Source organism: Lissotriton helveticus, chromosome 6 (assembly GCF_964261635.1).
Source record: "Lissotriton helveticus chromosome 6, aLisHel1.1, whole genome shotgun sequence".
NCBI lineage: Eukaryota > Metazoa > Chordata > Amphibia > Caudata > Salamandridae > Lissotriton > Lissotriton helveticus.
In genome coordinates this window covers 1,320,781,917-1,320,804,697 of record NC_136067.1, presented here as the reverse complement: position 1 = coordinate 1,320,804,697, position 22,781 = coordinate 1,320,781,917, and positions in this window count along the sequence as shown.

The window sequence follows — 22,781 nt, the reverse complement described above, 5'->3', positions numbered from 1 at the left end:
AGCTATTTCTTAAGTTCAAAAATCATGTAGTCCAGTGTGCTAAATTATTTAGCTTTTGTATCCTGGATTCAATCAACTGGTCCTATAGTCTAATGTCGTCAACGTTTTGACCCTAATAACGCCTGATTTGCAGGACAGGAACATAGGTAAGGGTGTGGGCGTCTATTAATCCAGTGGTGGATTAATATTCAGACTGTATCTGTCAAGCTGTCATCAAATCAGATTAATCCTGGATGATTATTTCCAAAGAATCAAGCTCGCATTAGTTGGCATGATTCGCCATATAAGTAGGCACTTGGAATTGTTGGGAGATAGCTGATCGCTTGTTATCCAGCCCTCGAATGCCACTCGGTGTCTGTTAGTGTATCTTTAATTTGACGATCACCCGCATTGTATTCGGCGATCGATAAAGATAAATTATCGTCCGTTGATGAGCCCGCTCGCCATCACAGTCCACCAAGGTCTCCGGTTACAATTGAGGACGCGGAAGCCTGGAAGAGGTCATTAACTCTGTGCTGGTCAGGTCCGGGACCCCTTGTTCTGAGATATTGGATGGCCTCTGAGGCGATGGCCTTGGGGTCATCAACGCCATGTGGCCCTGCACTGTCCACTGTTTCCGCCCTCAACTGCGGCCCACCAGAGCTCACGCATCAAATCAAGTCCTGACCGGCCCAGACGTCACATCACTGCAGTAAGCACACGCCACCACCGTCAGTACCACTCCAAACGCCAACTGCCAGTGTTCAAGCGGTCGTACTGGCAGACTGACGGAGTTGCTTGCACCTGTCGTGGATGCCATCTTCTGCCTGATCCCCCTGCTCAGCACTCCAGGTGCCACTGACTCAGTGTACCGCAACCCATCGACCATTACTGATTGATCTTTGTGCTGTGGAGAGGTTGCACAGCAATGTCACCTCAAGCACTGTGGGAGACCTGGGACGTTGATGAGGAAGATGATGCAGGGCTAATACACCCCATTGCATCTGCATCAGGAATCCTAGACTTTTCTTCACATGAGCGCGCTCAGCTCTAGTGCTCCAACCTCAGTGCACTACAACTCACGACACTTCTGTTTGCATGTTGGGTGACCTCTGGACTTGCTCCGGCTCCCTCCATGTTGCTCAGCAGTTGACTCTGTTATGCAGGTGTTTTCAGTTTCCGTTGCACTGGTGTCCACTGTTAAAGTTGTTGCCAGCACCAGGCACTCTGTGTGGGCTGGCTTACACTCACCACACACACATCCAGCACAGGCATCACTGTACATGTGGCCCTACCAATAAAGGGGATGGGCGCACGTACCCTTAGCCAGTTCAAGATAATATCTGTGTGCGTCCCTGTGGTCTTGTGGTATGCATAAGGGCCCTGGGCTCTACAAAATTACATTGTGCTGTGTACAGCGGGTGCAGACATGTCAGCGCTGGCAGCAGGTTGGAGCTTCGACATGTAGCTTTGTCGCCACCCACTCAATTCATAAGGGGAGTGGCCTGGGCCCTCGTACGCAGAGACAACGTGGGTGTGTGACTGCTATTTGCGTGCCCCTGGGTGTGGTTCTGTACTGTGAATGTGCATCTGCATGTGTCTCTATGGCAATGTGGGTCTCCTTTGTGGGGTGTAGGTGGTTCCTGAAGGATAATAGACACCAACGTATGTGATCTAGTTTGCCTTCCATGGGTTTGGACCCCACCCACACCTGTTTGGCCACCTCTTTAGGCGTGCTAACACCTAGCATTAGGGTACCATGTGTGGGTGGGTGAAGTGTCGTGAGTCAGCTGTGCTTGCGGGTGCTTTCTGCTGTGTGGTCTGTTGCAGGGTCTGTGTTCTCCTCTAAGTACCTTGGCTGCCCGGGTCCTGGTTGTGGGTTGTGTGGGATGTACATAGGCTGTTGTAGGGCATCGGTGTCAAAGGTGTGGTGGTCCTCTCCGGCATCACAGATGTGTTGTCTTCTGTGCTCTGCTGGAGGTGTTGTGTGCCCCTCTGCAATGTGAAGGGGAGATGCATCTTGACATTGTTGTTGACATGTATGTTGTCGCGTTGTTCTTGTTTACATGCAAACTGTATGACAATGTACACTGTGACTGTTTGGGAGGAGCAGGATTTGGATGTGAGACCGCGTACATTTGGACTACATGACGGATATGAGGTCGTACACTTACATTTCCATTTTACAGTTTCCAGCTCTGTCAGATGTAGTAGGCATGTTTCTGCGCGTATGCGGAGCCAGTGTTGTCCTCTGTTCTGCAGTGTCAGCTTTGCGCATTGTACCACGTTGTTGTCAATGTGGGAGTGCTGTTCCTGCTATGTGTGTGTGCTGCAGTGTGCCACGGGGATCAGGGACATGACCCAGGGTAATTGTGGGTGTGCAGTCTGCTACACCTTGTTGTGCATGTGTTCCATTGTGCCCATAGCTCCCTGTCCCCCCAGTCCCTGGTCATTACTCACCCTGTTTCAAGTTTCAAGTTTCTTTATTTCCTGCATAGTTACCTAAAACCATTGTAGTATTGCTGCATACAATACATAATATATTTAAAATCTCAACAATGTGTGTGTGATTTCCTCGATTTCTCTGCATTGTTTAGTCTTGTGAAAGACAATCTAAAGGTCATATCCAAATTAAAACCCAATGTCAGATAATACTTTGCAAATATCAAATAAAAGTTAATTATAGACATGCCATATGTCCTTATATGACTGAATGCTATAATGTGCAGAGTTGTGTTCCTTCAAACCAGCCATATATTTCTTTACAGGTCATCATGTTTGTGTTAGTCAGATTTTCTCCACTTATTGAGAGCATTATCCCTTTGCTGCTGCCAGTATGTTCCTAATTATGATCTGATTAGGGGCAAGTTCCTATTAGTGGTATACTGCCCAGGCCTGAGTCTTTTTATTTAGCCAGCATAAGGAATTTTACCACTCTGAAGTTTAGTTGTGTGTTTTCTGGGTTTAAGCAGACTAGCACCGCTTGCCTCCTGGTGCCGATACCTTTCTCTTTGAAGTGTTCTTTGAGAAGCTGTTTCCATGCTTGGTGCAGGTCCTTGCATAAGCAGATTAGGTGTAATATATCGCCTCGTTTAGTATTACACAACATGCACGACTCTTGTGCTAGTGACCTTTGCCATGGTGAAAGATGCTAAACGCACTGGAGTATTCCCATCCTATACCTCAAAAAGTTCATTTTTATGGACTTTGGGTAACCCTGAATAAAATATGGGTGTAAAGCCAGTGATTTATAGAAGTTAAGGGTCATCCAGGCGTGCAAGTTTCTATCTTTATTTCTCATATATTTCCACTTACTACCTATATCTCAGCCATCTTGCATTTCCTCACATCACCTCACCTTACTTACACTTTGCTTCTTTCTATATAGCATAGCTCTTTGTATGCTTCATTCCTCTTTAAAACGTCCTGTCTGCCTGACACCTCTCTTTACCTGACATGTCTTTCTAAACCTTACCTATCATTTTGTTCTTCTCTCTATATCAGCACTTTCTGCAATGCTCTTTCTGTATTTATTTCTCTTGTCTTTCTGTCTCCTGCCTCTTTATGTATCTCATCCCTCTGAATACCTTGTTCTAAATTCTGCATTTCTATCTCTCTATCTCTAGCTCTCTCTACCTGATTCAATAACCTTACCTACGGGCCTACTTCTCTTTCACTTCCTATCGCTGTTTTATTCTTTCTGACTACCCTTCCTTTACCCCTTTCCTTATATGTCTCCCTACCTCATCTATTGATTTACCTCAGCTCTGTCTTTTCTCCATTATTCCTCTACTTCACATTTCTTACTTTATCATTTTTTTCACTTCCCTGTCCTTCTGCTGTCCCCTACCCCTCCTATTTCCTGTACTGAGCAGAGTTGATTATCACGACGAAACCAAGAAGCATACGCATATGAAGAGTATATTTGAGACAAGGCAAGTGAAAAGAATAAAGTAGGAAATTATCAGGTTTCATCTGATGGCCCGCTATTACCAGTTCAGGACTAACATACTCACCTGGGCCCATAAACACATTCACACCCCTAAACCGGTAATCTATTTCCTTATTCTGCCTATCAGTGATTTATATTTTATATAATATCTTACCAATTCCTTGTCACTTATACTTACTTATCTCACTTAGAAATTTGGATCAAGATGTTATACCATTAGGTAGTAAGACATTTCACCTTTTTATCATAAAATAATCACAACCTCGGGAAAGTTTTAAAACCTTTATCTATGCAATATTTTGTGAGTCAGAATCCAGTACAGACTATTCAAAAATTTCTCAAGAATAAGAATATAAATCAAAGCAAAAATCATTGGAGACTTAATTAACAATTCACCTGTTAACCCACTGAATATGGGTTGTCAGATTTATACGTTTCTACGACCATGCCCGTTCCAATTATTTATTTTTGGAAGTAAGGACAGGTTTCAGTGCTGTTTAACGAAATGGCATTTAACTAATGGAAGAATAGACGACTAAAATTAAGGTTTTAGATCTTGGTACCTGGGAAGGGTGTGAAAGGGAGAGTACGAGGACATACCACATGGATTTATATTTACCTAGAATGGTGTGAAGACTAACCCCGGGTACTGGCTGGAAAAGAAAGGGTTCCTGACTAGACAGGAGCCAACAGGGCAGGACAGGTGCAGTACAAGTGCAGGATAGGACAGGTAACCTCTGCTAAGTGCAACACCAGCGTTACCCTCTTTCTATGGCTACACTGGGACCCCGACTGGGTATTGATTCTTCTACCGCAGCAAATTCCCTATTCTTCTGTCAGAGTGCTCGACCAGCCCTCTGCTCTCGATTCTCCTTCAGCAGACGTTGGGTCAGTGACAGGTCTGTGACAAGTCAGACAATTTAACTAACTGAGCCTACCTTAGTTATACCAATTTTCAGGGCATGTACCACCCCCCAATGTTGCAAATGTGTGTATTCCCATTGTTTGAGTGGTCAGAAAGATGGGGAGAAGTCATCACACCATACCAGTATGAGGTAATTTTCATTCAATGTAATAGATGAATGTTCCTGCCCATAATTTACTTTCCCATGTATTTTTAGTCCAGCCAGCAATATTATTTCATTTAATATACAATGTATAAAGTTCCACTCAGCTTCTTCCTCTTGCTCAAGGTCACAGGGTGAGGTTCCCATGAACAGTGCTGGTAGGACAGGCCTTTGGCTGCAATTCAATGTCAGCATTTCAAGGTTTTCTGTGATCATCTGCGCAGACGCAGCCTTTTCAAGAGGGAGTTTGCAACACTTTTCAGGCCCAAATACGAGCTGGTCATGAAGTCAAAGAGACACATATTAGAATACAAAAATAAATGAATGCACTGTATACCACTTATTTCTACTCTAAGCCGATCACTTTATTTTAACTATAGCATTAATAGTTAGGCAGAACACACAAGGTTTAGCTTGAGCGGGAGTATGTGCATTAATATAGGATGGTTGAAGCGGCCATCTTCAGTACTACTGCCCAGCTGAAGAAATTCCCACCAAAAGCAAGAATATGTCACACTACATAGATCTAGTAGACGCATGCGCAAAAGGTTTCCCGCGTTTTCGGCAGCCATTTTTGGGCACTCGTGTTACTGGTTAGTAAAACACATAAGTAAGCTTCTTAGATACTGAAATGTCATAAAATGCAGTTATTAGTAAACACGAAACATGTTGGTTAATTCATCATATGTTATTTCAAGAGAACTGAGTCCAAGCAAGTTTTTGTACGTATGAAACCTTGCTCTATCAATCCCCTCTTTGATGGTATTCTATACCATCACTAATTCTGGAACCAGGTGCCAACTCTTAGCAGTTTCCCAATTCAATGTCTTCTATTACTTTAGAGTTTCCTCTTTCTCTTTTCTCTTGGAAACCTGTAATTCTTTTGTAAATATCCCCTTTCAGTTCAAGTTGAATCTCTATATTTTCTTTTCTTTCCCTTTTCTTTTACTGCATATCACTTTCTGTTTCTGGCGCATTTGCGCCAAATCATTATCATTAAAACTAAAAGGGCTATTCCCATTATTGGCATCAGTACTTTACCTTCAATACTTCTTCCTACATTAGAAACCCAACTACCTACATTGAAAGACCATCTGTTAGTCTCTTCCATGCACTGTCAACCTCCAGTGGTTTCAGTTCTTCTTTCAAATTAGTGATATTCCTGACATATCTTCCAATTTCAATACTTTTGTCAGGAATGTAGGCGCAACAATGTTGCGCCTTCAATATTTTACAGACTACGCCCTCTTTTGCCAATAATATGTCAAGAGCAAGTCGACTTTGCAAAACCATAGATCTTATAGCATCTAATTCAGTATTGAGCAATAAAAATCCTCTAGCAGTGTCAGTCGATAAGCGATCAACCACTGTAGACAGTTTACAGATTTTTGCGTATTCAGAATACTCCCACTAAAGGTATCAATGCACTAAATATATCACCTACAATTTCTGAAAAACTAGCTCTTTTCTGTTGTGTTAGTCCATTATTTTTCTGAATCTGCACCACTGCTTTGAATTTTGTCTCGCTAGTTGCCGCTACCTGTTTTTTCTTTTTTCCTCCGCGGTGTCCATCTGTCAGAGCGGGCCCGCGGGCAGGTCAGCGCTCTAGCTGTTGCTCCTCCCCCAGGTTTCACTTCCTATTTAAAACCGAATGCTGTGTCCGCGCACCGGTAATAGTGTTACCTTTGTGCTACTGCTGTGTGCGGGGGGCTTTTGGGACACTAATTTAAAAAATGTAGTGTTTTACTGAATTTGCACCACTGCTTTTAATTTTGTCTCGCTAGCTGCCGCTACCTGTTTCTTTTTTCCTCCGCGGTGTCCGTCTGTAAGAGCGGGCCCGCGGGAAGGTCAGCTTTCTAGCTGTTGCTCCTCCCTCAGCCTTCACTTGTTATTTAAAACCAGATGGTGTGTCCTCACAACGGCCGCGCCAAAGGCGTGCCAACGGCAAGCCCGTCTGTGCCCGTCTGCGCCCATCTGCGTCCCGGAGGCAACCAGCGCCAGCCATGCTGCTTGTTTATCATCAGAGGAGATAGGAGTTAGGAGGTCTTTTAGTAGAAGGGAACTGTTGGCTTAGGATAAGGCAAGGTGCGGTGGTGGGGAGAAATGGGGAGTCCTCCAATGTTTACACCGGACCTGTCCCATATGTCAGTTTCGCTTTCACGCCAGGATGCCTGCTACCGCCCTATGCAGTGAGAAGGAGAATAGAGTTAGTTGCTTTGTCAGTATACGACCCCCTTCAGGTGACTTGGTCAAATCACCATTTGGTACAGTTTTCCTGGCCAATAGGGAAGCAGCCTTCCTCTATAATTCCAGCTCATAACAATCCAAGTCGGAAGATTGACATTTCGGCTCTTTCTAGGGTCCATCCGGAGACCTGCCCGGCACATACCTCTGACCTTGAGGAAGCAGTGGATAGCTTTTCCTCTTGGATCGGTCGAGGAGTCGATAAGGTGCTAAAACCCCCTTCCACTAGGCGACAGAGACCAACACCTTCCAAACCATGGTATTCAGGCACCTTTAGAAACCGTAAATTGGGTTGCAAATCCATGGAACAATGCTGGCGGCAGCATTACTGCCCACTGGCAAAAAATGCTCTCCGCTTAGCGCAGAGAGAATACTATGCAGCTATTAGGGAGGCAAAAAGGGGCTTTTATGCTGAACAGATAGCAAAAGCCAATAACAATAGCAAGGAGATTTTTGCTATTGTGAAAAGCTTCTTGGCACCAGCTGCACAACAAACGGCCCTTCCTGTATCCGCTCAATGGTGTGAGAAGTTGTCTACTTTTTTTGTTGAGAAGGTACAGACCATTCAAAACAGTTTGGGACCGGGAGATGTGGCATCGAGGGTTTATCTACCTCCTTCCCTCCTTGCACTCTTGCCATTGACTCCTCTGCTTAGGAACTTTGAGCCTATTGCTGGACCTGATATTCTAGCCATTCTTAAATCCCTCAAATCAGGGTCTCCAACTGACCCGTGCCCTGCCAGAGTGCTGGCTGGGGTTGTGGAAGTGGTATAACCAGAGGTCAATAGGAATATTAATCTATCTATACAGACTGCTGTGGTTCCTGGGAGCTGGAAGCAGGCTAAACTTCTACCTCTTTTGAAGAAACCTTCTCTCGACCCGTCCAAACTTGTCAGTTATCGCCCCATATTTCTTTTGGCCTCCTCTGGCAAAGGTTTGTGAGAAGGTGATCTTTGGTCAGCTAGATGCCTATGTGGAGACTTCTGGCCTTCTCCATTTGGTGCAGTCTGGCTTTCAGGCAATCTATAGTACTGAGGCTGCCCTAGTGGAGGTGGCTGAGGCTATCAGGGAGTGCCTGGATGCAGGCGGCAGAGTGGCCTTGATTTTACTTGACCTCTCTGCTGCCTTCAATACGGTGCCCCACCAACTACTCCTTGTTCGCCTTTCTAACATAGGCATTGTTGGTGCCACATGGGACTGCGTTAAATCTTTTCTGGAAGATCATTCTCAAGAGGTATGGATGCCCCCTTTTCCTCTACGGCCAGGAAATTGCTCACGGGGGTCCCTCAGGGCTCTACTTTGAGCCCTCTGTGCTTCAATATCTACTTGACCCATTTGATTGCTCTGGCGGAGGAATTGGGTGCAAAAATAGTTGCATACGCAGATGATACCCAGCTTCTATTTACGTGGGAGGATTCTGACCTGTCTACGGACCTCGCTCGGAATTGTCTCTCTGCTGTATTCAGATGGTTGGCGCAGGCCCAACTTAAATGCAATGAGGACAAGCCTGAGATCCTTCTATTTGGCCAGTTCCCGCCCACCTTCAAGGAGTCCTTATGGCTCTCTGATTATCCCTGCCCTAACTCTGTGAGTGCCCCGGCAAAAAATCTTGGGGTATGGTTTGAGGAGGATCTGTGGTTTGGGGTGCAAATCAAGAAACTCACTGCAGTTTGTTTTAGCACCCTTAAAGTACTGAGAAGGTTCTTTCCTGTGCTTCCAAGGTCGGCCAAGGAGATGGTCCTGTGGGCTCTCATTCTCTCCCGCATCTACTACGCCAATGCACTGTATGTGTGTATCCCTGGGTACTTACTAAATAAGCTTCAGATCATACAGAATGCCGTGGCTAGACTCCTGTTCAACATCTCTGGAATGTCTAGCGTAAAACAGCAACTACGTGAGCTGCATTGCCTGCCTGTGGCCCAGAGAGTGCAATTTAAGGCTCTCACTCTGGCTCATAGAGCTTTGCACGATCTTGGACCATTGTACATTAGGAAACTTTCTCCTTTTATATTCTTAACAAACCGCTTAAGAGGACACTGCTTCAACCTCTTTGTTTTGACGGCAGAGTAGAGCCAGAGGCGTGTTCGAGCCAATAGTTTTTCTTTGGCTCCAAGAGACAGAGTATGTGTGGGGTAAGAGGCCACTGAGCAGTTGACACATCTAACAGCTGCATTATAAAATGGTATGTATACAAAGACCCCAACAGTAAATAAAGGATACTACACATATATATTTTATTTCTCCACATAGTAAAATGTATTTCATAATTAACCTATGATTTTGTATCAAACGTTGTGATACTTCTTATGGAGACAATCTGGGATTGCTGCGTGTCTTCTTACCAAAACAAAAAATGACATCAGCATTTGCTTGCCCATCTTCATTTAATGGTTAGACATGGCCAACAGCCTTTATCTAAGATAAGATCTAATGGAATTGAATTATTTGGATTAGATCACACGGTTTAGTCACACATAAAGCTGAGATACCTTTGCATGTTTCTTGGGCCTAGATCATGACGATCTAGTCACCAACCTAGTATCCACTTCTTCTTACATCAGGACTCTGCTCCCCTGATTACATTAATATCTTACTTACAGCTACATCTTCCCCCACAGCATAGGCCATGGCCATAAAAAGATCAACGGATTTTACTAGATGCCATGAAAACAGTGATAGCTCATTTTTCCTACAAGTTGAAATATACCTGTGATATTTCTGAAGGATCAACAATATAAGGCAAATCAGATGCATATCATGACCAAATGCTACAAAGACGATATGATTCTCTTCTCTAGCCATGTCCAATAAATAAGTCAAAAAGAATTATGCAAGATTAAATAACTAGAACATGAAATCAAGATTAAAATTCTGATTCACAATAGTATGGAGACATTGGAACAAATCAATAAACAAACTCAAGAGTTAAAAGCCAGCAGCTGCAAAAAAGGAAAGGATATAATGACATTCAATTCATAGTATGGAGACATTGGAACAAATCAATAAACAAACTCAAGAGTTAAAAGCCAGCAGCTGCACAAAAGGAAAGGATATAATGACATTCAATGTAAATGTTTCCTATCCGTACCCCAGAAAAGGTTTTTGAAAAAAAACCAGAAAGTACAGACAGGATATAATAATTCCAAGGTGGGGCTTGTAAATATTTCAAATAATTTTTTCAAAAGCTCCTTTGCCATAAGATTGCAGCAGAGAAAGAGATCAACAATTAAGTACATTAAGGGATACTCATTCCCTCTCCAACAATACTGTTCATAACATTTTAAGGATGGGTCCCTTGGGGAGTCATAGACTAGTATCAGATGTCCCTACAGTTCAGGGGCCAAACCTATCATTTGTGAAGTGATCTGCCCATCAAAAGAGGTACCAACATTTCATTTATCAATTTCCATACGCAACACATCAGATATGTCAATCCTTTGTGATGTTCATTTAAAACTAACACTTCACAGACTTCACCACGATAAGACTAGAAGTAATTGATTCTTTCTCCTTAATATTTTCTAGCACTGCAATTATTAAGGGATGGCCACACTCTGAATCTCAATCAAGTGAGTTTATAAAATGCTAAGCATTGTCACCAAAGACCCAAATACACTGAAATAATGAAACAATTATCCAGTTTGGACCATATCCCACCACTACCAATAACCACAAAGTGACCAATTAATACTTTATCAGCTTTTTTTTTTAACATGTGTTTTTTGCATAATTTGTAATGGGATTCCTGCAGATGTTTTGGTTCTGTTACTGGGGAGTTTTGAAGAGCACTTTTATGAAAGCATGGAAAGTTAGCACTCTTATGTCAGTACATTGTAAACTGCTGCATTTTATGCTATGATAGTGATGCTGACAATACACAATGGGGTCGATTTTGATGCGGTAAAAATCGTACAGGGACCGTATGAATCAAATCCCCGTACGAATCTCCCTCGGAACCCGCTGTACGCGACATCTGTACGGTTCGCGGCTGCTTTTTCCGAACCGGCAAGTACAATTCGTGTTCGGTACGCACCGTACGACCCTTTTTCTATGGGAGCTGAAAACAGCTGTAAAAGCAGAGTTCGCCCCGAAACAGGTACGGAACGTTCCCCCCGGGTACGGTGCATACCCCCCATGATCACAGGGGTACGGTGCGTATCCCTGCGATCACGGGGTGTACGCACCGTACCCCGCGATCTTGGGGTGTACGCACGGTACCCCATGTACTCTGGGTGTACGGTGCGTACCCCATGTCCGCTGGGTGTACGGTGCGTACCCCCCATGATCGCAGGGGTACAGTGCGTACCCCTGTGATCATGAAGGGGTATGTACCGTACGGTGTGTAGGTGAATGTGCGCTTTTCCGTACGAATCGCCCTTACCTGATGTGGACCGTACGAATCACGTCCTGATACCCAGGTCCGGATCGTACTCGTCGAGTCGTACGGTGTGTGTACGAGTCGTACGGAAAATGCTCCGGATGCGAATCGTACGGACGAGAATTTTACCAGATTGGAATCGGCCCCAATGTATATCAGTTTTAATCCAAGATCCAACAAGCGTAGCGTGTCCAACTTAAGTACTATTTGAACTTATTTTCTCTTTAATACTTCAATATTATGTTCCAGATGGTAATACAAATAAAGCCTTTTTGTTCCAATATTGCCTAAAATGTACAATTCCTTTGTCTGTACCAAATTCTTTACATGATATGTGTAATATCCCTCACCAGGCTCCCTGCATTACATTTGTAACTCAGCAATTTTACTTATGGTTGAACAATTTGCTCAGCTACTTCCATACACTACCTGTAGAAAATACAATTTTTTTATAACTATTGTATTTTTCTCACTCTGGTCTGTCAGACCGAAAGTTAGTTTGCACTGCTGTGTCACTACCAACATTACTCTACAACTTGGTAATTGTATTGTCCAAGAAGGGGGATGGATAGTCAGTAAACGTTGCTGTTTTGCACCACCATCAGAACTATTAAGAGAGAAGCCATTAAGAGCCAACCGTTTATAAAATAACCAAATAAAAAAACACACAGCTCAAAAGGCCCTGACTGAGTCTTGGCGGAACATGGCGGCAAGATGCATTTGCTAGTAAGGAGCTCTGATGTGCTGGTGCTATGATAATGAATAAGAATAGGGCTTAAATGTCAGTGGAGAGAGGGGACGGATCGATCTGGAGAGGCCGAGCTAACGCCAGAGTTTGTTGCCGGAGGGGGAGCGGGCATCTCGCAATGCCGAATAGTGGGGTTGCAATCTAGAGAATGTGTGAAAAAACAACACTGGGTGTGGGCTCCCCACAGTAAGGCCAAGCCTCAATATCAATAGACAACTAAACAAAAGCCAATACTGCAATTGCTATTTGAAGAAACACATAAATTACTGCGCACTAAGAATTAAACTGTGCACTTTTTCTGCAAATGTCATTTTTATGAAAATTGTTTTTTGTATTGTCTGTGTCGTAAATTGTTTTGAATTTCATGGTGAACTTTAAACCAACGAAAAATTACAAATTCTCAAAAATAATAATTTGATTTATTCTGACAAAACTGTCCTAACTCGTGCTTAGTTTAATTCTTAGTGCGCAGTAATTTATGTGTTTCTTCAAATAGCAATTGCAGTATTGGCTTTTGTTTAGTTGTCTAGCAATCTAGAGAATGGCAGTATTGGGGCTCGAGCAAGATCAGTGGGCTGCGGCGAGAATTCTCCTCTGGGACATGCTGACATGCTGAGCCGTGCCAGCACCAGTCCATGGCTGTAATTGGTGCCTTGTAGTGTTGAATCAGGGAAAGGAGAAGAAGTTGCTAGTCACGGGTGGCAGCTACATGAATACAGGAAATCCAGTGATGAGGTGTGCTGCAAGGGGTTTTGATGTGGAAGCCTCATTCTCCCCCCCAAACGCAACAGAGACATCTAGAACTAGAAGGTTAGTGAATTCCAGTGTTGGGGACAGTGTACTTGGAGGGGAGAGGAGCAGGAATTTTCAAAGAAAGGGTAAATCAATGCTGGATGGTTTCAACAATTCAGTGCATAGTGCAAAACATTTGGATACAGATGATGTGGCAGCTCTGGCAAACCCCCCTTCAACTACCAGCAACAACCCCAATTACACGAGCACCAGCACACACATTGACAATTTTGCAGAGTTTAATTTGGGCCCCTCTGCACTTCCCTTCAAAAAGAAGGAGAGTTAGGGCAAACAAAATAGCAACAGGGGCAACACATGCATGGACTTGTAACACTAACAAGATCACTCTCTTCCTAAGGTCATTTTTAAGGTTCATTCTATTAAAGGGATCCTTAAGGTTGTCCCCTCCTCACAAATTTCCTCAGACTTCAGGCTACATACAGAGCAGAATATCGCTATAGGAGGGGGTGGCAACCAAGGTACAGCAGAGACTACCGAAGGGTTACATACAGCACACAGGTTTCATATCTTAGTGAAAAGGGGCCCATCAATAAGTTTACAATCACTGTTAAGAACCAGGCACGCATTCAGGGCGATGGACATTATGATGCAGAGGATGGATACACTGGAGGCCTCGTTGGAAGAACTCAGAGAGAAAATGGAGTGCAATTCCAAGGATATTCATGTCTTGCAAACATGTGAAAGAGCGATCTGAGAGAAACTGGAAACCGTAGAAAATAATGCAAAGAGAAACAACATAAGAGTGTTGAAACTCTCAGAAGAGGTGGAGGGAGAGGATCTAAGAGAATTTATTCTTGGAATAGTAAAAAAAAACAATACCTTCCATTGATTCTAAGGATGTAGAGGCGTACATACCAAGAATTCACAGAGATCTGTTGAAGCTGAACCCAAATAGGAAGAAAGCAATGAAGATTTTGATAATTTTTACGAGCTATACCCTTAAAGAACAGACTCTTGTAGCCACCTTTCAATAAGGGAATTCAGAAACAATTGACTTCTCTTTCTGCATCAGGTTGGACACTGCAAAGACTACTCAAGGCAGACAGTGGGAGCTGTGGAAGCATATACAAGAGCTTAGGGACCTGGGTGCTACAGTCCAGCACAGATTCCCAGCAACCAAAAAAAGTTATGTGGAACAACAAAATGCATAACTTGTGAGATCTAGGGGAGGTGGTGAATTTAACTAAACAGATTAGGGCCCACAAGATTTAAGATTGGCACTAAAAGAGGGACTCAAATGGTTAGGATGGTTGATAATACCAAACAGTAAGGCAGGGAGTGTTCCTTGGGGGCGCAAGAGGGATTTTGCCACTCGTTAGGAGCATGTGGGTGTGTGGCACTGGGTAGAGAGCATAAGGGAAAAAATCCTAAACAAAACGTCATCATTAATAACAAGTCATGGAGTAAGGCATCAGAGTAAGCAGACCTTGACAGATTTTCTAGTGATAAACCTCAGAGGGGTCAATTGGAAAAAATGACAGGTGGTGCTATGGAACGTACCCTCTGATTCCTAACTTGGAACATGAAAGGATTTAGTGTAAGAAACGGAAGGAACTTTGATATCTGAAGCAGTCAGAAACAGTAATTGTGATACTCAGGAGACACATCTGTTGATTAAGGAGTGTGAGAAACTACTGAGGAAACAAGGCTGGATTAAAACCTCGACTCAGGCTACTCTGGAAGATTACATAGCAGGTCCAAGGGGGGGTGGCTACTAGCTAAGGTTTGAGTACTTAGCACTTGGTATGCAATAGTGGGCATTTACAGCCCACATATCGACAATGCAGGCACTCTTCAGTCTCTATAATGTTATCTATTGGAGATAACGGTACCAATAATAATAGGGGTGAACTTTGTGTTCTACAAGATCTGACTCTTGATAAATCAATAGTAAGGTAAACGGCAAACTCTCCAAAGATGTTAGATCAGGTGTGATGGGTGATTAAAGATCTATGTGATGTGTGAAGGCAAAGGGCCAGTAGTGGTAAGGGGTTGACATTCCACAACAAGAAATATGGCTGCTCATCTAGAATTGAATTTTTTAATTGCATACTAGACTGATTAACAAGGAGAAGAAAGTGGTTCACCTTCCTGGGAATCTGTCCGACCACTTGACAGTCAGGCTAGATTGAGAGTTGGGCAATGTGCAATGCCCTCTCAAGGACGATCAGACCCCTCCACATAGTTTGGAATGCATATAAAGATTTTATTAGAGGTAGGTTAATAACATTGATGCCCAGAATAACAAATAAGCTAAGTGTAGACTTAGAGGGGAGAATAGATAATTACAGATGGAAAGGAAGTGCTATTGTAGGCCAGGAGTCCTTGAGTTCAAGCTTAGAGAGGAGTTGGCTTAATATACAGATAGAGTGTTGCATAGTATATGGAAGTCCATCAAATTAGCTCACTATGAGTATGAGGAAGGGTGTGGAAAGCTCTTTGCTTGAAGATAAAGGTAGACACCACTAGAAATCTCATTAGGGAGATACTGGTGTGGGGGAGTTATGTGCTGATGAGAGAGGCATAGAAAGGTCCTCCATTAAACATTTTCAGTATTAATATATTGATGGTCTGGACATTTTGAAGAGCAAATGGAACATTGATTATGAGAAGTATCACTCCTGAAGCTGGATTTGAACTTGAAAGGTGAGTTAAATCATGAGATTGGTCAGGATGAGGTGAGGGCAGCATTATGGGAGCTGAGAAAGGGAAAAGCTGCAGGCCCTGATTGTCTACCCAATGAACCATATAAGGTCTTGGAGAACATTGTACTCCCAGTTCTTCATAGTTTGATTAAAGGGTTTTTTCAAAATGGAATACCTTGCTACACGCAAGGGAGGAAGCTGTACTAAATGTTATCTTAAAACCTAACAAGGACACCAAGCTATGTGAATCTTAGAGTCCAATCTCCTTGTTGAATTCTGACTACTAGATCTATACACATATTTTGACAAGGAGATTGGATAACATGATTGGGGATCTTGTTCAAAAAGATCGGAGGGCTTTATCAGGGGATGACAGCTACATGATCTCACACATGATTTAGTAGGAGCAATTGACAAGGCTATGGAAGGAAATAAATCACTGCCAAACTAATGTTTGAAGCTGTCAAGGCCTTTGATAGAGTGAGTTGGTCATATCTGTACACAACTTTAAAACATATTGACATGGGTGAGAAATTTATAAAAGCAATTCAATTTATCTATAGAGTACTGACTGAGAGGATTGCTGTGGCCCCTAGACTGATTGGACAGACAATATAAGGAGTGGGACTCAGCAGGGTTGTCCATTGTCACCCTTGCTGTTTAACCTATATATTGAGCCATTAGCAAAAAAACTAGGGGAGAACAAAAGCATTGCTCCTTTTGTCTGTAATGGGTGGGAAAATAATGTTGCATTATATGCAGACGATTTGATGGTATACACTTCAGATTTGAGAGGGTCATATCCAGTCCTACAGCAGAAAATGAAGAATGTTGGTGTGGTCACTGGCTACTTGGTAATATACACAAGAAACTGAGAACATGGTTTGGAACACACTGTGTGATAGCCCTTTATTCAATAGAGCAATTAGATATCTTGAGGTGCTAGTTATACGAATCTGGGTGAAATGGCTCAACCCAATTGTAGCAAAGTTAAGACAGAAACTTAAAAACCCTTAAAATCATGGTTAAGCCTGCCACTTACTATGATACATTATAACAAGCATTGGTAATGCATCAATTTCGCCTATATAACTAATAAAGAGCTGTGTTCATCAATCATCATCCGGGAGAAAGAAAGAGCTCCCAGAAAAATAAAACAAGAGTGGAGAGGATGTGGCATAGTGACCAGAGCTGCTCACTCACGAGCTGGGGATCCCAGTTTGGGTCTCAGCGGCGTCGTGCAACATCCTATGATTCTATGCAACTCACATAATTTCTCCGGGTGAAAATTGTTATACAAATATGCTTCAATTGTAAAAGGCAAAACTTTATGAAACTATAGTTCCAACAAAGCAAATGGGATTTTGGCGGCAGACAACTTATAAGAGAGGCAGACGAGGAACAAGAATTGGTAAATGCAGGAAAATATGCTACAGCCAATATAAATGAAGGGAAGGTACCTGGCATGCACAGGGACCAATGAGAAGCCAGGTTAGAGAGGAGATGGGCTATACCTCCCTTTTAAGCTTATATTAAAAATAATAGATTTCTCAAGCACAGCGTAAAACCTGAAAATGTAATTTCTACACCAAGTCCACATTTCTTTGTAATCCAGTCCCCCTATTATTCAAGGTGGAGTGGTTTAGGAAATTGCAAGGAGAAGTGAGCCGCTTCATCTGGGCCTCCAGAATGGTTAGAATAGCTTGTAAAAAGCTCCATAGGAACACGATTAAAAAGGGTATAGTTGCTCTGGGCTTTCATGTCTATTGCTGGGCCTTTCAGCTGAAATAAATGAGGGATCTGTAAAGGAGAGACGAAAATTGGCATATCGGTGCTGTTTCAAGCAATGTTAAAGAAGTGCAAGGTGGGGGCTTACACTACTTTGGTAAACCTAGGTTCTTCAAAAAATTTAAATTGAAAACCTTTAACGCAGCATGTAGACTCTGGGTCCAAATAAGATGGACAATATGAATAACCTATTATTGCAAAGTAGCCCCTATTTGGAACTTGCCAGGTACTCCGGTATGTCTTAGAGAAAACTGAGCAGCCCCCCATAGCTGCTGGGGTCAACAGATGGGGGTAGAGCCTCAATGAGGGTGCCTCAATTGAGTAGAGTATTTCTAATGCTTTCAATGGGAGGTACGCAAGACCCTAGTCCAGGCACTGGTGATTAGCCACCTGGACTAGGAAAATGTTCTCCTGGACGCGGTCAATGAATCTCTTCTGGACAAGGTCCTGGTGGTTCAGAAAACAGCGGCTCATCTAATTCGCAATCTACCAGTAAGATCTGCCTCAGCCCCTTTACTACGTGCACTGCACTGGCTGACAGTGCAGAAGTGTATCACTTTTAAAATCTGTGATCTAGTGCACAAAGCACTTAATGACAAGGGACCTAGCTATTTGAAGGAAAAACGTATCCTCTATTGACCAACAAGGTCTTTAAGATCTACAAATAAGTCTCTTCTCACTATACTACGCATTAAGAAAACACGTTCAGATGGCTGTGCTTTTACATTCCTAGACCCCCATCTTTGGAACAAACTTCACTTCACCTACGAGAATGCACCGCCCACTCCAATCTTTTGAAAATAATAAAAACGGAATTATTTTAAACTTCTAGGTTCCTCGCCTTGCATTTTTGATCCCTTCAGGGATGATTCATGCGCATTACAAAATAAATAAATGAATACCTTGGAAAGTAATGTCTGGAATCATCGGGGCACTTTGTCTAGATTTAAATACCACCATCAACTGGCCAGTTGGGCTCATGGATTGCAACAGGCATCTTTGAGGAATCCCAATAGTGTGTACTTACTACAAGACAGCTCCCCCAATAAGCAAGAAATAGGAAAATGGTACTGGAAGATCCTAGAGAGCATAGATGTAACCGTCACACTCGCAGAGGAATTATGGAGAAGGGACCTGTTGATGCTGAGGGTCACAAGTGTTTGTCAAGAATCTCTATCTACTTTATATAAAGCAGTAAAATCTGCATCTCCGAAGAATAATCATTTGCATCTGCTGCACAGAGCCTATTGGACACTGAAAAAGCTATCAAGGTTGGGGAATCACAAGGTTTATTCCTCTCTGAATTGCAGTCTCAAGATGGCCAATGACTTACATATGTTTATGCAGTGTCCCGTTATCAAGCTCTTTTGACAAGAAGTTAGTAAAACTATATCCATGATGTTGACATGGAAACTTCAGGTAAGCCCTGCACTGGTGTTCTTTGGTATTATGGAGGACAATGGTTCTTTGATTAAGTTACAGAAGAAACAGAGATTAATTATATTTGTCTTAGTTCTATTAGCAAGAAGTGATTTATATTTGAAAGGGTTATCTGCTGTTTCCCTGGGGCTCAAGGACTGGGTACAATCAGCTTTGAAGGTCTGTAGGCTTGACAGCAATAATCCTACATCGGTAAAGGAGGGGATGTTGTTACCAATTGATAATTGGTGAGAGAAGAAACAGATGGGAAGGCCAGTAATGTGAGTAATGTGAGCTGAGGGCTTTCCAATGATTAAATGTAAATGTAAATGTGGATGTACTTGTAAAGCTCGCTGCGACTCCATGGAGTATCCTGGCGCTGAAGACTGCTGGGGTACCCGTCCTGGTTTTCCCTGTGAGATGGTCCCTTTCTGGGTATCTCCAAGGTGAAACCAGGCATCCCCGGCATCTGTGGGGGGCCGTTGTAGAGATGAGGCAAGCTTAATGCCCAGAGTTGCTGAGTGTGTTCCCTGGTTAGAGTTGGCACAGAGGCGAGAATTATCAAGTCCGTTTTGACCCTGGTCCACGACCCTGCCGCGTCGGGTATTGAACCCTGGTCCCAGGCCATTCTCTGCTTACGGGTCTGCCGCCTCTAACCAGGGAGCCACACCTCTCCACAATGGTCTAAAATGTAAACGCCCTAGGATTTAGCCTATTTTCTCAAGTTCTAGTGGAAAAGTCTTGCTTAGGTGAAAAGCTTCGGCTGAGGAGTCGAGGTATACGCAACTCATCTGGCTGGTGATAGCCTCCTGTTGTCAAGTGAGGACACAAAAAAACAAAAAAACACAGAGCTAAAATGATTAAACCAATAATGACCCATTACTACAGCCTTATATGCAGCTGCTGAGGGCTATACCAGTTGTTAAAGGCCATGAACTTGAGTTATATGCCCATGCCTCAGGCGAGGGCCTATAACTAGGGCTAGGGCCTTTAACAATCAGTATATCCCGTGGTAGAAGGGCTATGAGGCTATTGGACCATTCCATCCACTGAGGGTAGAATGTTCAAAAATAAAAAGGGAGAAACATGAAGACAAACATTGGAATGTTGGAGCCCCGGGCTTATAACAGCCATTACAAGCGCGGAGCTACTCCATTGTCTTTAATTGAGCTCTCAACATTCCAATGTTCTAATATGATTTAAAGTCATAGGACATATAAACACCCAATGTTCAGGGTATTATTGCACATTCATCACGCAAAAAATGTAAATAACTATTTATGGTGATTCCAAGGAAATCAAAGTATTTATGAATAATTTTACGCCCCACACTGGTCACTTTAAAATCAAAACACACTGCCTCATTGTTCGACGTTTGCCCCTAACCAGTGACATCATTCACAAAAAGTGTGCACTCTTTAAGACAGCCAGACTGTCGTCATAGACCTTCTTCACTCCTTCATCAGTAAAACTCCTTTCTGCACCAAGCACCCAAAACAGTTCAATGTTGTAGCTGCCTTATTGTAACATGAAGTATTGGACCAGTCTATGTGCCCATGACAACAAACAAAAGAGTTAGAAAGTGCCTCAATGCTTTAATGCTAGCATGTTTTACTATAGTTTCCGAATGACAAAAGTGAAATCGGTGGAGCAATATGGTAGCCTGTGTTTTTTTTATTTTTTATTTGTCTATATGAGAGTCTACAATATTCCGGAACCCCGGGAAATTTCTTGGGCCGCAAACATTATTGTATTCTGCCCTGTAGAACCCCTGGAGAACATTTTTGTAACATTGTAATTTCTACTATTTGGGAAATATTCCAAAGTATGACATATTATGGACATCAACGGTGCCTGCATTCTACTTCGCCTTAACCCTCAATGATAGATGATATTTCTTCCATTTGCAAAACAACTCTTAACTTGTCAGGGGTGGAGACCCCAAATCTACAACAATTCACCCACCACATTAGTTGACTAGATTTATTTCCAAACCCAAGAAGAGACAGCCTGGGTATTACCATACATAAGTACGCCGATTTTGCATATGAAGATGCTACAAACTGCTTTTGAATAATAGAAATCAACATTTTTTTGGGCAACCCTTAAAATATTTTTACCTTCTTCATGCGCTGATAGTCATTGTCCACTCTTAATACACAGGACAGTCCTCTTTGCCATGGGGATCTGGGAGCAGGATAACAACAAAGATACCTTGGAAAAATGCAAGTCTTGTGCCACTAACTGGATAAGGTAGCAAGGACTACATCTAAGCAACACTGCAGGAAAACTTCCTAGTTTATCTTGAAAAGGTTTAATTGTAGATATAGGTTGGATCTACATATAAATATTACCATTGGTTGGAAGTATTTTAAAAGATAACCCTTTGCTAGTTGGTGTTGCATATGCTGCAACATGTTCCCTATTCTTGAAAGCACTGATATGTCTTTTGAACAAATTAAATAGTGAAGACTAATCACGATTTCAATATTAATCACTCTGCTTTTGTAAGCTGCACTCTAGTGGCAGCTCCTCCGCTGAGACGGAGGAGCGTCGCCACACTGTTTTAAAAGCAGTTCAAAGAAAAAATAATATAATTACAAAAGAATGTTATTATCATTTTATTTTTAGCATTGAAGTTGCTGCCACTTTAGGTAAGGGCAGGCAAGCGCTCGGCTCCTGTGACCCAGAAGGAGTGGTTGCTGCCCCTTCCGTGCGCATGATGGTTTGGGCAGCTGTCTTTGGCCGGCCAAACGGTGATACGCACTTACCATATACTCCACCATGAACATGTAAGCCTCCCAGTCCCCATCTGAGCGCCAAACTATGGTGCTCAGACCAATCATTACGCTGCTGTCATGGCCACAGCAACGTTGTGATAGGCTAGGAGAGCCTGGGTGTTTCTTGTTCTGCATAGGAGGAGAGGCAGCCGCTGGCGGCCAGCAGGTACATTTTATTTTTTATTCTTTTTTTATAACCCTCCACCTTCCCACACCAATGGTCTCTACCAGCCACCACAGCTGCACTCAAGATAAAGTAAAATCTTTTTTTCTTATTCGTACCATACACGCACAGAGCTTCAGCCCTGGATTACATTCCTGAACTGAGCATCCATCTATCTATCTATCTATCTATCTATCTATCTATCTATCTATCTATCTATCTATCTATCTATCTATCTATCTATCTATCTATCTATCTATCTATCTATCTATCTATCTATCTATCTATCTATCTATCTATCTATCTATCTATCTATCTATCTATCTATCTATCTATCTATCTATCTATCTATCTATCTATCTATCTATCTATCTATCTATCTATCTATCTAACTATCTATCTATCTATCTAGCTATCTAGCTATCTAGCTATGTGTCTATCTATCAATGTCCATTTATCTATCTATATACATTTTTCTTTTTTTGGGATGCGGCTCACCTCCCATTCTGCCTATTTGTATGGGAGCTCCATGCACTTTACTACATATGGATCAGTCAGGTATGAGCTTCAAAATGTAGATAAGCATAAGAATGCTTTGAAAATGTTTGTTAATACCCACATATTTAAATATATACTTAGTGCTCACCTTGTTTGACTTGACCACTCCTCTGACATTCCTCTGCAAATGCATTGATGTTCTGCTAGCGGTGGCTCCTCCTCTAAGACTTGGGGGTGTTGCCCAACTTCTTTAAGACCTTTAGCATTGAAGTTGCAGCCAGGTTAGGTAAGGGTGGGGTGGGGTGGGG